This window comes from Pelobates fuscus, chromosome 2, assembly GCF_036172605.1.
Source record: "Pelobates fuscus isolate aPelFus1 chromosome 2, aPelFus1.pri, whole genome shotgun sequence".
Lineage (NCBI taxonomy): Eukaryota > Metazoa > Chordata > Amphibia > Anura > Pelobatidae > Pelobates > Pelobates fuscus.
In genome coordinates, this window is record NC_086318.1 from 120560880 (window position 1) to 120574036 (window position 13157).

Here is a 13157-nt window from a genome sequence, read left to right on the forward strand (position 1 = left end):
TGTGTGTCTGACACTGAGTGTATCTGTGTCTGTCAGTGAGTGTGTATGTGTGTTTGTCAGTGTGTGTCTGTCAGTGATATGTGTGTCACAGTGTGTGTGTCAGTGAATGGGTGTGTTAGTTAGTGTGTCTGTTGGATGTGTGTGTCTGTCGGTGAATGTGAGTGTTCATGTCTGTCTGTTAGTGAGTGTGTATGTTTTAATGAAAGTGTATGTTGATTAAACAGCGTGTGTGACAATGACTGTGTATCCGTCAGTGAGTGTATGCCAATGTATGCATCAGACAAGAGCGGCCTAGGACTGCACAAAACCAGAATACACCACTGCTGCTTATCACAACAATCTCCAGGCATTGCTGGAAGCTATATTTGCTTGCTTCTGGGCACATCTGGAGGCTTGATTGGTGGCCCTGGTAAAGACCTGGGACAGGAGGAGGACACCCAGCACACTACCTGCTTGCCACAAGCTTATCTATTTCTTGCATCGGCAGATTCTAAATGCATACCATATGGTGGTGAGGAATAGTGATGTACCGAACTGTTCGCCGGCGAATAGTTCCTGGCGAACATGGCGTGTTCGCGTTCGCCGCCGCGGGCAACACATGTGTGGTTCGATCCGCCTCCTATTCGTCATCATTGAGCAAACTTTGACCCTGTGCCTCATGGTCAGCAGACACATTCCAGCAAATTAGCAGCAGACCCTCCCTTCCAGACCCTCCCACCTCTTGTACAGCATCCATTTTAGATTCATTCTGAAGCTGCATTCTTAGATAGAGGAGGGAAAGTGTAGCTGCTGTTCATTAGATAGGGAAATTGATAGCTAGGCTAAGGTATTCAGTGTCCACTACAGTCCTTAAGGACTCATCTGATCTCTGCTGTAAGAAAAGCACCCCAAAAAGCCCTTTTAGGGCTAGAACATCAGTCTGCTTTTTTTTTTTTTTTTTTTGTGTAAAGTAATTGCAGTTGCCTGCCTGCCTGCCAGCTTCTGTGTCAGGCTCACAGTGGATACTGTGCCCACTTGCCCAGTGCCACCACTCATATCTGGTGTCACAATAGCTTAAGCTTGACATTTAAAAACAAAAAATGTTTTCACTGTTATAGATTGAATAGCAGTTAGTTGTCTTCAAGCGAGTGTCAGGCCTTCAGCGTGTACTCTGCCAACCTCAGCAAGTGCACTTTGCCCCTCATATCTGGTGTGACTATAGCGTGCCTTTAAAAAGAAAAAAAGTTTTTCACTGTAAGCTAATAGCAGTTAGTTGTCTGCAAGCGTCTGGGTGTCAGGCCTTCAGCGTGTACTCTGCCAACCTCAGCAAGTGCACTTTGCCACTCATATCTACTCTGACTATAGCGTGCCTTTAAAAAGCAAAAAAGCTTTTCACTGTAAGCTAATAGCAGTCAGTGTCCTTCAAGCGGGTGTCAGGCCTTCAGCGTGCACTTTGCCACTCATATCTGGTGTCACAATAGCGTGCCTTTAAAAAGCAAAAACGTTTTTCACTGTAAGCTAATAGCAGTCGACTTGCAGGCAGGCCTGCTGCCACCTCCTCTACTCCTCCTACTCCATCCTCTTGCATAACCTCCTCGGCTGAGTCCTCTTCTGCTGCTGCGTCTTGCACCACATCAACGGAACCCCCCAGCTCCCCAGGTGCTATTCCACATCCCTATTCTGCTCTGTATCAGTGTGTATCATGGTCTCTGAGGACAGGTGTTAATCCATATCTGCCAAGTGACCCTATGTAGGAGTAACAGTCTCTGTTCTGCTCTGTGTCAGTGTGTATCATGGTCTCTGAGGACAGGTGTTAATCCATATCTGCCAAGTGACCCTATGTAGGGGGAACAGTCTCTATTCTGCTCTGTGTCAGTGTGTATCAGGGATCCTTAGGATAGGTGTCAATCCATATCTGCCAAGTGACCCTATGTAGGGGGAACAGTCCCTATTCTGCTCTATGTCAATGTGTATCATGGTCCCTGAGGACAGGTGTCAATCCATATCTGCCAAGTGACCCTATCTAGGGGTAACATTCTCTATTCTGCTCTGTGTCAATGTGTCTCATGCTCTCTGAGGGCAGGTGTCAATCCATATCTGCCAAGTGACCCTATGTAGGGGGAACAGTCCCTATTCTGCTCTGTGTGAGGAGGAGGACGGGAAATGAGTAGCTTGGCATCCAACCTTGTGCAAATGGGGTCTTTCATGCTGTCGTGCCTGTTGAGGGACCCTTGTATAAAAAGGCTGAAGGAGAATGACCTGTACTGGGTGTCCACGCTACTAGACCCCCGGTATAAGCAGAAAGTGGCAGAAATGTTACCGAATTACAACAAGTCGGAAAGGATACAGCATTTGCAAAATAAATTAAAAAGTATGCTTTACACAGCGTATAAGGGTGATGTCACAGCACAACGGGAATCTAACAGGGGAAGAGGTGAAAGTCATCCTCCTCCTCCCACGACCACGCCATACCTGCCAAGTGACCCTATGTAGGGGGAACAGTCTCTATTCTGCTCTGTGTCAGTGTGTATCAGGAGCTTTGAGGACAGGTGTCAATCCATATCTGCCATGTGACCATATGTAGGGGGAACAGTCTCTATTCTGCTCTGTGGCAGTGTGTTTCAGGGATCCTAAGGATAGGTGTCAATCCATATCTGCCAAGTGACCCTATGTAGGGGGAACAGTCTCTATTCTGCTCTGTGTCAGTGTGTATCAGGGATCCTTAGGATAGGTGTCAATCCATATCTGCCAAGTGACCCTATGTAGGAGGAACAGTCCCTATTCTGCTCTGTGTCAGTGTGTATCAGGGATCCTTAGGATAGGTGTCAATCCATATCTGCCAAGTGACCCTATGTAGGGGGAACAGTCTCTATTCTGCTCTGTGTCAGTGTTTATCAGGGATCCTTAGGATAGGTGTCAATCCATATCTGCCAAGTGACCCTATGTAGGGGGAACAGTCCCTGTTCTGCTCTGTGTCAGTGTGTATCAGGGTCTCTGAGGACAGGTGTCAATCCATATGTCGAGGTGTCAATATGTCAGGTGTCAATCCATATCCATTGTGATTTAGGAATGTTAGGTGATTTCTGCCCTTTATGGATTAAAACCAGACTCTGCATCAACTGTGTAATTTTCCATGGGAGTTTTGCCATGGGAGTTTTGCCACAGTCCAGGTGTTAGTCCCCTTGAAACAACTTTTCCATCACTTTTGTGGCCAGAAAGAGTCCCTGTGGGTTTTAAAATTCGCCTGCCCATTGAAGTCAATGGCGGTTTGCCCGGTTCGCCGTTTCGCGAACGTTTGCGGAAGTTCCCATTCGCCGTTTGCGAACCAAAAATTTCGTGTTCGCGACATCACTAGCGAGGAACCCTCACCATGTATCCCCACAATGGATACAATTGATGCATGATAAGCAATGTCACTTTTTTTAAGATCTGTTTTGATTTTTTTTTTTCATGCCTTTACTACTTTTACTTACCTTTATGCGTGCCACACCAGAGAGCCTAATTTTAGTGGAATATTGCTATAATGTTTTGCCAAGTATGATCCCCATGCTTACTTGATTAATAAGCAGCTTACTACTTTACAGTGTGGAACATATTATTGTTCGTAGCATGTTTACATTTTTATAATATTCCACGTCTTGCATTTTTTCTTTCTCTGCTTGAATGTTAACCATATGACGTACACTATTTTTGTTGTTTTCTTTTCTTTCTTTTTTTTTAAAATAAGAGGAGTTTGCTTAATTGTGCTTACAATTTTATCTGTTTCTATGGCATATGTACTTGTTATAACTCCTTTTTGCATTTCTTGTTCTACTCAAATCCCTCAATAAATGAATTATTGACAAAAAAAAAATATGATGGAAGTGGTTAGTGTAAAATTAGGTTAAAGGTTAGAGAGTGGTTAATGCCAGACTTAGATTACATAGGGTGTCTTAACGTAGAGTTAAGAGGATTAAAAGGGTTTACAGTTCTGATATAAGGCACGTTTAGAATTACTTGGTATAAGGTAAGAGTGGGGTTCAATTTAGTACATGGGTACATAGGGTGCTTTAAGAGGAGTTAATCCTGGCATTGCAGTAAAGGGTTTTGTTTAAGATTTAGGCTTTTAATGCTTAAAGAAAAATTATAGTTTCAGGGACACAAATATGTATTCCTGACAACATCGTTTTAAAAGCACTGTTTTCAATATCGGCCACCCTCTTTTTACTTTTACAAGGTGATTTACTCACCTTTTTTCCAGCCGGCTAAATAACAGCAAAACCTCTGCATTCTAAATTTTTTTTAAATATGCAACACCTCCACATACTGAATTTTTGAAAGGGATGACCCACCCCATGACCAATCCACCCACAGCATGTACCAGAAACCCGGGCAATTCAGGCAAATGCAGGTGTGCAAAAGGAACAGACCAAAGCCATGGGGCAAAGTTCCTGGCCGCCATTCACAGGAAATGGCGGCCGAGAATCCCCACCCACTTAATCCTTCTTAGACCTGGATATAAACAACAAAACAGTAGCAGGTGAAAGTGAAATGTGGGACCATTGAATCACAAGACAAATGGCCATCTTAGAGGGAGACACAAGCTCCCCAATTACAGGGCACCAAACAACTCCAGGATAAAAGCAGCATGGAAGAAGGACATAAGGAGAGGAATAGACAAAGAGCAAAGCATATAAGAAGGCATGTGCTGCGGGGTGATGGAATCCCTACAATTAGGAGCAACTTAGCCCTGCCCAAACCCTTACCAATTTGCCTCACAAGAAGAACTTGGCAGTTTCAGACATACCTGCCAGGGGATGGGGAGGAGGGACTACACACACCCATCTACCCAGGGAAATCTCCTTATGCAACATATCCATAAGAACCTGGGAAAACTAAAAAGCGGATTTCAAATTCTGCCTGCAAGCTTATCAGAGGTGAAACATTTTTAATTGTGAGAATAAAACTTTTTCTGGACAGAAGCCAAGCTACCCTAGCTCTATTCAAGTACAGCTTAAATCAACCATTGGCAGAGAAGGCAGAGTGACTGTGAGCATCCTGCTTTTCATCTGTCCTGCAGCAGCCAACTCCCCCATGATTTTCCCCACACTTCCAGCAAATGTGATAAAAGAAGCATGCTGTGCCTTTGTCACACAACTTATCCTGAATCTTCCACTACTACCAACACCTCCTCCAAAGGTATAGAAAGCAGCAAGAGTGTTGAGCGGCTGATGACACCAAAGGAAAGAGCCTCTCAGGATGCAGTTGTGACAAAAGGTGCATACCCTGACTCCCAAAAGATAAGGTGCCTAAAGTCAGAGTCATACTCCTGCATTTGCCCTGTACACTGTATCCATGTATTTGAGGAAGGGATTATCTTGTCCGGGGTGCTTTTCTAAGAGGCATGACGCCAAAACTCTAAAATAGCACTACCCCTCGTCAAAGATTTCCAGGCATTTAAGCATATTGAACATTTTAATAGGAGTTACATTAATCCCTGTTTCCAATAGGCGTGCAATCTTGACTGGAGCTCCCCACTTACTTTTGGATAGTCTGGAAGGGACAGTAGACCTTGATGGGGGCTGGAAGACTACAGCAGACAGATAACAAAGAAGCATTTGTGAGGGAGCTGGGCCTAACCATGTGTCTGTATGGGAAGATCCATTGCAGCCATCTTGTTTGCCTGATAAATGGCACCTAAACAAGGATGAAGACCCATAGTTTGGCCCAGGGGACCCAGAAGTAGCTATGACTGCCTGCACTAAAGCTAACATAGCATAAGCCTGAGGAGCTAGACAGGAAAAACCGCCTAGGCTGATGACCTGCAGGGGAAGAATAACTTGTTGCTTGAGGAGGGGCAGGAGAGGTGAAAAAGTAAAGTTAGAAGAAGTAATGACAGAAGGATTTGAAAGAGGAGGGGTGGATTAGGTAAGGAAAGAGTTGGAGCAGGAGATGATATAGAAGAAGAAATGAAGGCAGGATTGGGGACAGTAGAAGAGACAGATGTAAATGGGGATAATAGGTGAGAAGGATAAATTTAAACAGAAGCAGAATGGAAAGAGTTGACAGATAGGGAATATACAATATGAACAGAAGTAATGGAGATAGGCACACCAGTGGCGTACTAACATGGGGTGGTTCACCCCCAGTGCCACGTAATAGGGAATGCTATTCAGGGGCGAACTGAGTAGACGGGCACTTCGCCCAGCCGATGAAGGGGGTCTGCTGCCTAGCTACTCTGTCTGGGTATGTCCTTGCTTCCAGTGGTAGGGCTGGTCTTCCTTCCCTCCTGAGCAAGCACCTTCCTACAAGCTTCTTGCTTGCGGTGTTGCTGCACGGTAGGTGCCTGCTCCTAGGATCTGCTGTAGATCCTTGAGGAGCGGTGCACCAAGGAGGCTACTGGGAACTCTCTACACTAATTTCCCAGCTCCCTTGCGTACCCTGTACTGATACTACAACCAGGATATGACGTCATCACAGGCCCAGAAACAGTACAGAGCAGCAGGGAGCTGGTCAGTCAGTGAGAAAGAGATCCCTTTAGCTCCCCCTGGTCACTAGGGTTGAGATTCCACTCCAGTTCTCCCAGACAGGTGACCCAAAGGTAAGAACAGGGAGGCTAGATAGACCCCAGTGTTTGAGAAAAAATAATTGTTTTAAATAAACAAAACATTAAAATAAAAATAATGGTAAAAATGAAATCGGAAACAGCCCCATCCATTAGTCAACAAATGGGGATGTCCCAAATATTTAAAGAAACGGAGGAGAGGGAATGGGAAGAGAAAAAAAAGAGAAAAAAACAAATAAGCACTGGCGGAACGCAACCTTTTTAATTAGGAAAGACAATTTATTTATTTTTTATAGATTTGTTTTTGTTTAACAGCATGAGGGGATAAGTGTATTAATGAGATTATATAAATAATAGTAAATTTAGGAACTTTACTACTAATAGTAAATTTAGGGGAAACAAAGAAACAAAAACTAAAGAATTTTAGATTGTATTACAATTTTGACCAAGCAGGCACTTAACAAGATAACCAATGTACAAACTGAAGGAAAATTATCCTTACTAGGATCACAATAATAGGAAGGAAACGTATTAAGAGACACAAAAAAGTTATATTAAAGTTAAAGGAAGTTATAAAGACACAGAAAGGCACATACCTATATAGGGAGGAAAAGAAAGTACAGGGTAAGGGAAAGAGTGATAAGTTTAAGAAGTTCTGCACAATGAAAAGTAGGAAATAGTGAGTTAAAGTGTGAAGGGATTAGATTTATAAGATCTCTTTTACCTTTTTTTACACCAGGAACTTTAGTTTTTTTTTTTTTTTTCTTCTATTAGCAGTGCCTCTAGGTAGGCTCATCTCAGATCGATTACCCTCAGTACGCTTTTCACACAAAACACGTGGGACCTATATCTGAGTATTGTGTTTTATTACTCGAGATACTGTAAGGCGGGGGTTATCTGCCATACATTACGCTTGTCTTAGGTTGATGCCATCGTTTTGGATGCCATCGTTTTGGATCAACATTACGCTTGTCTTAGGTTGATGCCATCGTTTTGGATCAACCGAAAACGATGTGTAATTATTTTTGTGTAATTACCAATAAAGAAGGGTTTTTGTTTTAGACATATACATGGTAACACTTGGAAAGAAAGAGTCCCAAAAACTGATAAGAAACTAATATTTAAGTTTATCTCAATAAATTCCAGGAGGATTAGTACACCATGTAAAAGGTCTATAATTGTAGCCTTTTTGATAAAAAATCAGATACAAATCTGTGCCCTGCAAGAAACCCATTAGATAAGATCCAAGGAGAATACAATAAATTCATTAAGGCATCCCATTTTTATAAGTGCAACTTTAGAAAAAAAAATAAAAGAGGCACCACATTTATCTTTGCAAAAAATGCTTCTTTAATCATTAAACATTAAGAATTAGATCCAGAAAGGCAGATATATTATTTTAATTCGAAATACATAATAAGCTATTCACGTTAGCCAACAACAATGCACAGGGCCGTCTTTAACGCGGGGCAAACGGGGCAGCTGCCCCGGGCCCAGTTAGTCCTGGGGGGCCCAAAGCAGCTGCCCCGTGGCCCCGCCGCCCATAGCCTGCATAAGAAAAATTCCCTCCCTACCCATGGGCCCGCGGTGCTTGTATTGCGGCTGCACCGGGGCCCATACTCTAAGGGTGCTCACCGGGTGGCCAATACACTTAGGGCCACCCGGTGAGCACTTTTCAGCACGGGCCCGGTCGGATGCTGTGGCCGTTTAACAGCACGACCGGGCCTCCTGCTTTACGGCAGCCTGGGAGGAAGTGACGTCCGGGAGTCACTTCCTCCCTCAGAGATGATGACCCGCGCGGGAGGGAGGCTGAGCCAGGAGGCAGCGAGGAGGGGGACTGAGCAAAGAGAGCCAGTCCCCAACTCCCAACCACCCAAGGCAGCACACTGAACCCCAGGGAAGGTAGGAAACTGGAGGGGGGCTTTACAGTTTGCCCATGTGTATTTACAGTTTGCCCATCAGTATGTGTGTGTTTATGTCTGTCAGTAGGACTGTGTGTGTCAGTCTGTCTGTCACTAGGTCTGTGTTTGTGTCTGTCAATAGGTGTGTGTGTGTGTGTGTGTGTGTCTTGTCTGTCACTAGGTCTGTGTTTCTGTCTGTCACTAGGTCTGTGTTTCTGTCTGTCACTAGGTATGTGTGTGTGTCTGTCACTGGGTATGTGTTTGTGTCTGTCAATAGGTCTGTGTGTGTGTCAGTAGGTATGTGTATGTGTGTCAGTTTGTCTGTGTGCCTGTCAGTAGGTCTGTGTGTGTGTGTCTGTCAGTAGGTCTGTCTGTGTGTGTGTGTGTCAGTGTGCCAGTATGTCTGCCTGGGTATTAGTATGTCTGTGTGTGTGTGCCACTATGTCTGTCTGTGTGTGTGTCTGTGAATGTATGTCAGTATGTCTCAGTATGTGTCTGTGTGTGTGTCAGCATGTCTGTCAGTGTATGTGTCGGTATCCATATGTCAGTATGTATGTGTCAGTTTGTCTGTCTATATGTGTCTGTATATCTGTGTGTCTGTATGTGTATCAGTGTGTATCTGTATGCTGTCTTTGTGTGTTTCGGTGTATCTGTGTGTGTGTCTGTGTATCTGCATGTGTGTATATGTGTCTGTATATCTACATGTGTGCCAGTGTGTATATCGGTGTGTCTGCATGTTTTTCAGTGTGTGTGTGTGTGTGTATAAATATCTATGTGTGTGAGTGTGTGAATGCGGAGATGTATGCACATATACAAACACTACATACAAATGCACCCCGGCATTCAAACTCCAACACTACGTACAAACACACACCAAAATTATATGTAAACACACCCCTGCATTCAAAAACCAACACTACACATAAATACATGCATGCAAGTACGCCAACACCACATACATTCCATACAAAAACCTGTTTACATTCAAACACATAAAAACCGCTTAGTGCTAAATACAAACCTTCAAACATGGGTAAATGGTAGAGCCCCAGCTGTCAATGCATTGCTGGAGTTGCACGACAGATGGGGAACTACCTTTTAATCACCCGTGCGATAGGGAGGCTCAAAAAAATTCTTGCACCTCTCTACATTAGGACTGCCACTGCGTTGGGGTGGAGGACGGGATTGCACACCTGGCGAGAGGGTACCAGGGGGCCCAAGCAAATGCTTTGCCCAGGGTCCAATCAATATTAAAGACGGCCCTGACAATGCACCAAATAAAACTACAATAAAATTGATAACAAAAGTGTTTAAAAAAAATAGAGCAGATCAAACAAGGGTTGGTACTAATTCTGGGGGACTTCAATTGCGTAGTTGACCCGCTAAAAGACAGAAAGAGCCAGAATGATAGAAAAAGTAGGAAAACAGATGAGAACAGATTGCAAAACTTACTGAACAATCATAATCTAAGAGATATATGGAGAAATGGAGAACATTCCATCCTGCCAATTTAGATTACACATGTTTTTCTTGAACATTCAACTCATACTACAGAATAGATCTTATCTTGGGAAATGTGACTATGCTATATCATGTAAAAAAACAAAAAAACAGGGACACATGATATGGCATGGTCAGACCTTAGCTCTATCATGTTACAATACTAAGATAACTTTGATACTTTTGGTAAAGAGTGGCGCATAAAAGATTTTATATTACACAAAAAAAAAATCTTTTTTTAAAGAAAATAAAAACAAAGGCACAGCGGGAATCATGGTCTGGTGCGCTTATAAAAATTTAGTTAGAGGCCATTTGATAAAAATGGCAGCCATCGGAAATAAAAAGGATTACCGCCTCTCTTTAAACTATACATAACACTAAGTGAATACAAAAGGCAGAATAAAACAACACCCTCCACACAAATAGCAAGTAAGACTGCAGAAACAGAAAAACAGATTAACAACCAATTGAAGATTATGCTAGCTTTAGTGTACAGATAATCTTAATTTTAATAATGACAGGAGGCGAGTATTTTGCATAATCTTTCTTTACTAACTCCATAGCAGCAAAGAAAAGAGTGACAAAACTTAGAACCAATCACAATGTAGTATAGGGTATAAGAGGTGTGATATATGACATAATTTCCTCTTTAAAATTGCGACATCACAAGGTCATAAATACAGAAAAATAACAGAACAACTTGAAAAAAATCCATAGAACAAGATAATGGAAAACTAATCTGAATAAATTGAACAGGAACAAGTAGAATGCAGACAAAGGCATCCTGCTTTCAAATGATGATCTCCCAAGACTTGATGATAAGGTTCCATGATGTGATGATGATGACACCTTGCATGGAGACCTTAATGATTCCCTGTGGTTTCTAATTAAGCTGAAACGAGAGTATAAAGTTTATTAGATTCCAGAAATGATTGTGTAAAATCAATGAATGTCTATCCCTTAATTTAACTTAATATCATCTAGTATAATAATAATAATAATAATAACTAAACATCCTCCCGACTAACGGTGTTAAATAAATATCCCACCCATATGGAGTATATATATAAATCTGCAAATGAACATAAATAAGGCATTAAAACAAGTGCTACCAAGTTAGGTATTTATACAATAATATGAGAAAACAAAATGCCATAGATAGATATGAAATTAATAGGGAGGGAAGAACGAAAGAGAGCAGGGAGGGAAAATACTTGCCTCCTGTCATTATTAAAATTAAGATTATCTGTACACTAAAGCTAGCATAATCTTCAATTTTATCACATGACAGGAGGCTTCGTATTTTGCAATTTCAATGCTGGGAAAGCAGAGAAAATGCCGGATTATCAAGAGGACGAAAGTAGAATGTCCTAAAGGTGTATTCTCTGGTCCAGTCCGCCGCTCGTAAGATGTCTGAAAGGGAAGCGCCTGCCGCATAAGCGTAAGAGGCCGCTGCCCCACGTACAGAATGTGCTCCAAAAGTTTGGTCAATACCGGCAAGGGCTATCAGCCATCTAACCCATCTGGCCAGCGTAGTAACCGAAATTGGTCCGTAAGGGCGGATGTAAGAGATGAGAAGTGGACTAGTGGAAGATTGCCACAACGTCACGGTGGCTTCCACGTATTGAGACCACGGTAGAGACCACGCAGAGCTGAGGGTCAGAAGGGAAGAAAGGGTAGAAGACCGAGTGAGAGTTGGACTTAGTGCGACATGAGACCCGAAAGGAAACACCCGCCGGGCAGAAGGTAAACGCGTCGGCGTCGACGGCGCATACGTCCGATACCCGTAGAAAAGAAACCAGACAGAGCAGGAAGGTGAATTTTGCGGTAAGTTGGTGGAGTGACAAATCCTCGTTAGGAGGCCAATTTCGTAAGAATTGTTTGGACCACGCCAACGTCCCAAAGTCTAGAGTATTTGGGCTCCGGGGGTCGCCGAAGGCACATGCCGCGGAGAAGTCTGCAGATGAGTGGGTCCTTACCGACAGGTGTCCCCTGAGTCGGAGTATGGGCCGCTGAGATGGCTGACCGTACCACGTTGATGGACCGGTATGACTTTCCGGCAGTGAAAAGTGAGGTCAGGAAATTCATGATGGAGTGAGTAGGTGCAGTAAAGGGATTGAGGTCCCGTCTCACACACCAACTTGTCCAGGAGTGCCATGCTGATAAGTAGCACCTCCTTGTTCCTGGTGCCCATGAATCCCATAGGAGGTCCTTAGTTTCCTGCAATAAGTCCTCGGTTCGCCAGGAGCCCCGGAAAGAGTCCAGGCCACAAGGAGCAGGCCTTCCTGCACGACTAGCGGGTGAGGTAGACCCAACGGGTTCCTGAGGATGGTTGGGGCATCTGGTAGGAGGAGGGGATCCCTGATTGAAAGTTCCAGAAGGTCCGGGAACCATGGTTGGCTCTGCCAGAGAGGCGTGATGAGAATTATTCTCACTCTCTGTAGGCGGATCCGGTAAAGGACCCTCATTATCATTGCGAAAGGTGGGAATGCGTAAGCACCGTCTCGGAGTGGAGTCTATTACGAATCCGAGGAATTGAACTGATTGAGCCGGGATCATTGCGGACTTGGGACGATTGACGACGAAACCTAGAGACTCCAAAAGGTGTACTGTGTGATTCGTGTGTCTCCGCAGAGTCCCTGCATCCTCGTCGAAGATCAGGATGTCGTCGAGGTAGATGATGCATCTTATGCCTTGAGCTCTGAGTTTCGCCACTACTGGCTTCATAATCTTGGTGAAGCACCACAGGGCCGAACTGAGGCCAAACGGGAGGCAGGTGAATTGCTAGGGAGTCCCGTGCCAGAAGAAACGGAGGTAGGGACGGCTGCTTCTGTGTACCGGGATGGTAAGGTACGCGTCTTTGAGGTCCAGACGAGTGAACCGTCGCGTCGAAGTAAGTCCCGGAGAAGGTGGATACCTTCCATTTTGCAATGTCGGTATACCACGTGAGAATTTAGCTCCCTGAGATTGATAACAGGGCGAAATTCACCGGTTTTCTTCCTGACCAGGAAGATATTGCTGTAGAAACTGGTGGAGTCCAGAGCTGGTTGGATGGCACCCTTGGAGTGCAGTTCTCGTAGCTCCACGTCTATGAGGCGGGCGTCTGCCCATGTAGTCTGGATCGGACGTGGAGGGTCCTGCTGGAGCGGGGTCGAGTCGAACTCTATTCGATAGCCCCGCACCGTTTGGAGGATCCACACGTCTAAAGATAGGTCTGCCCAGCTCTGGAAAAA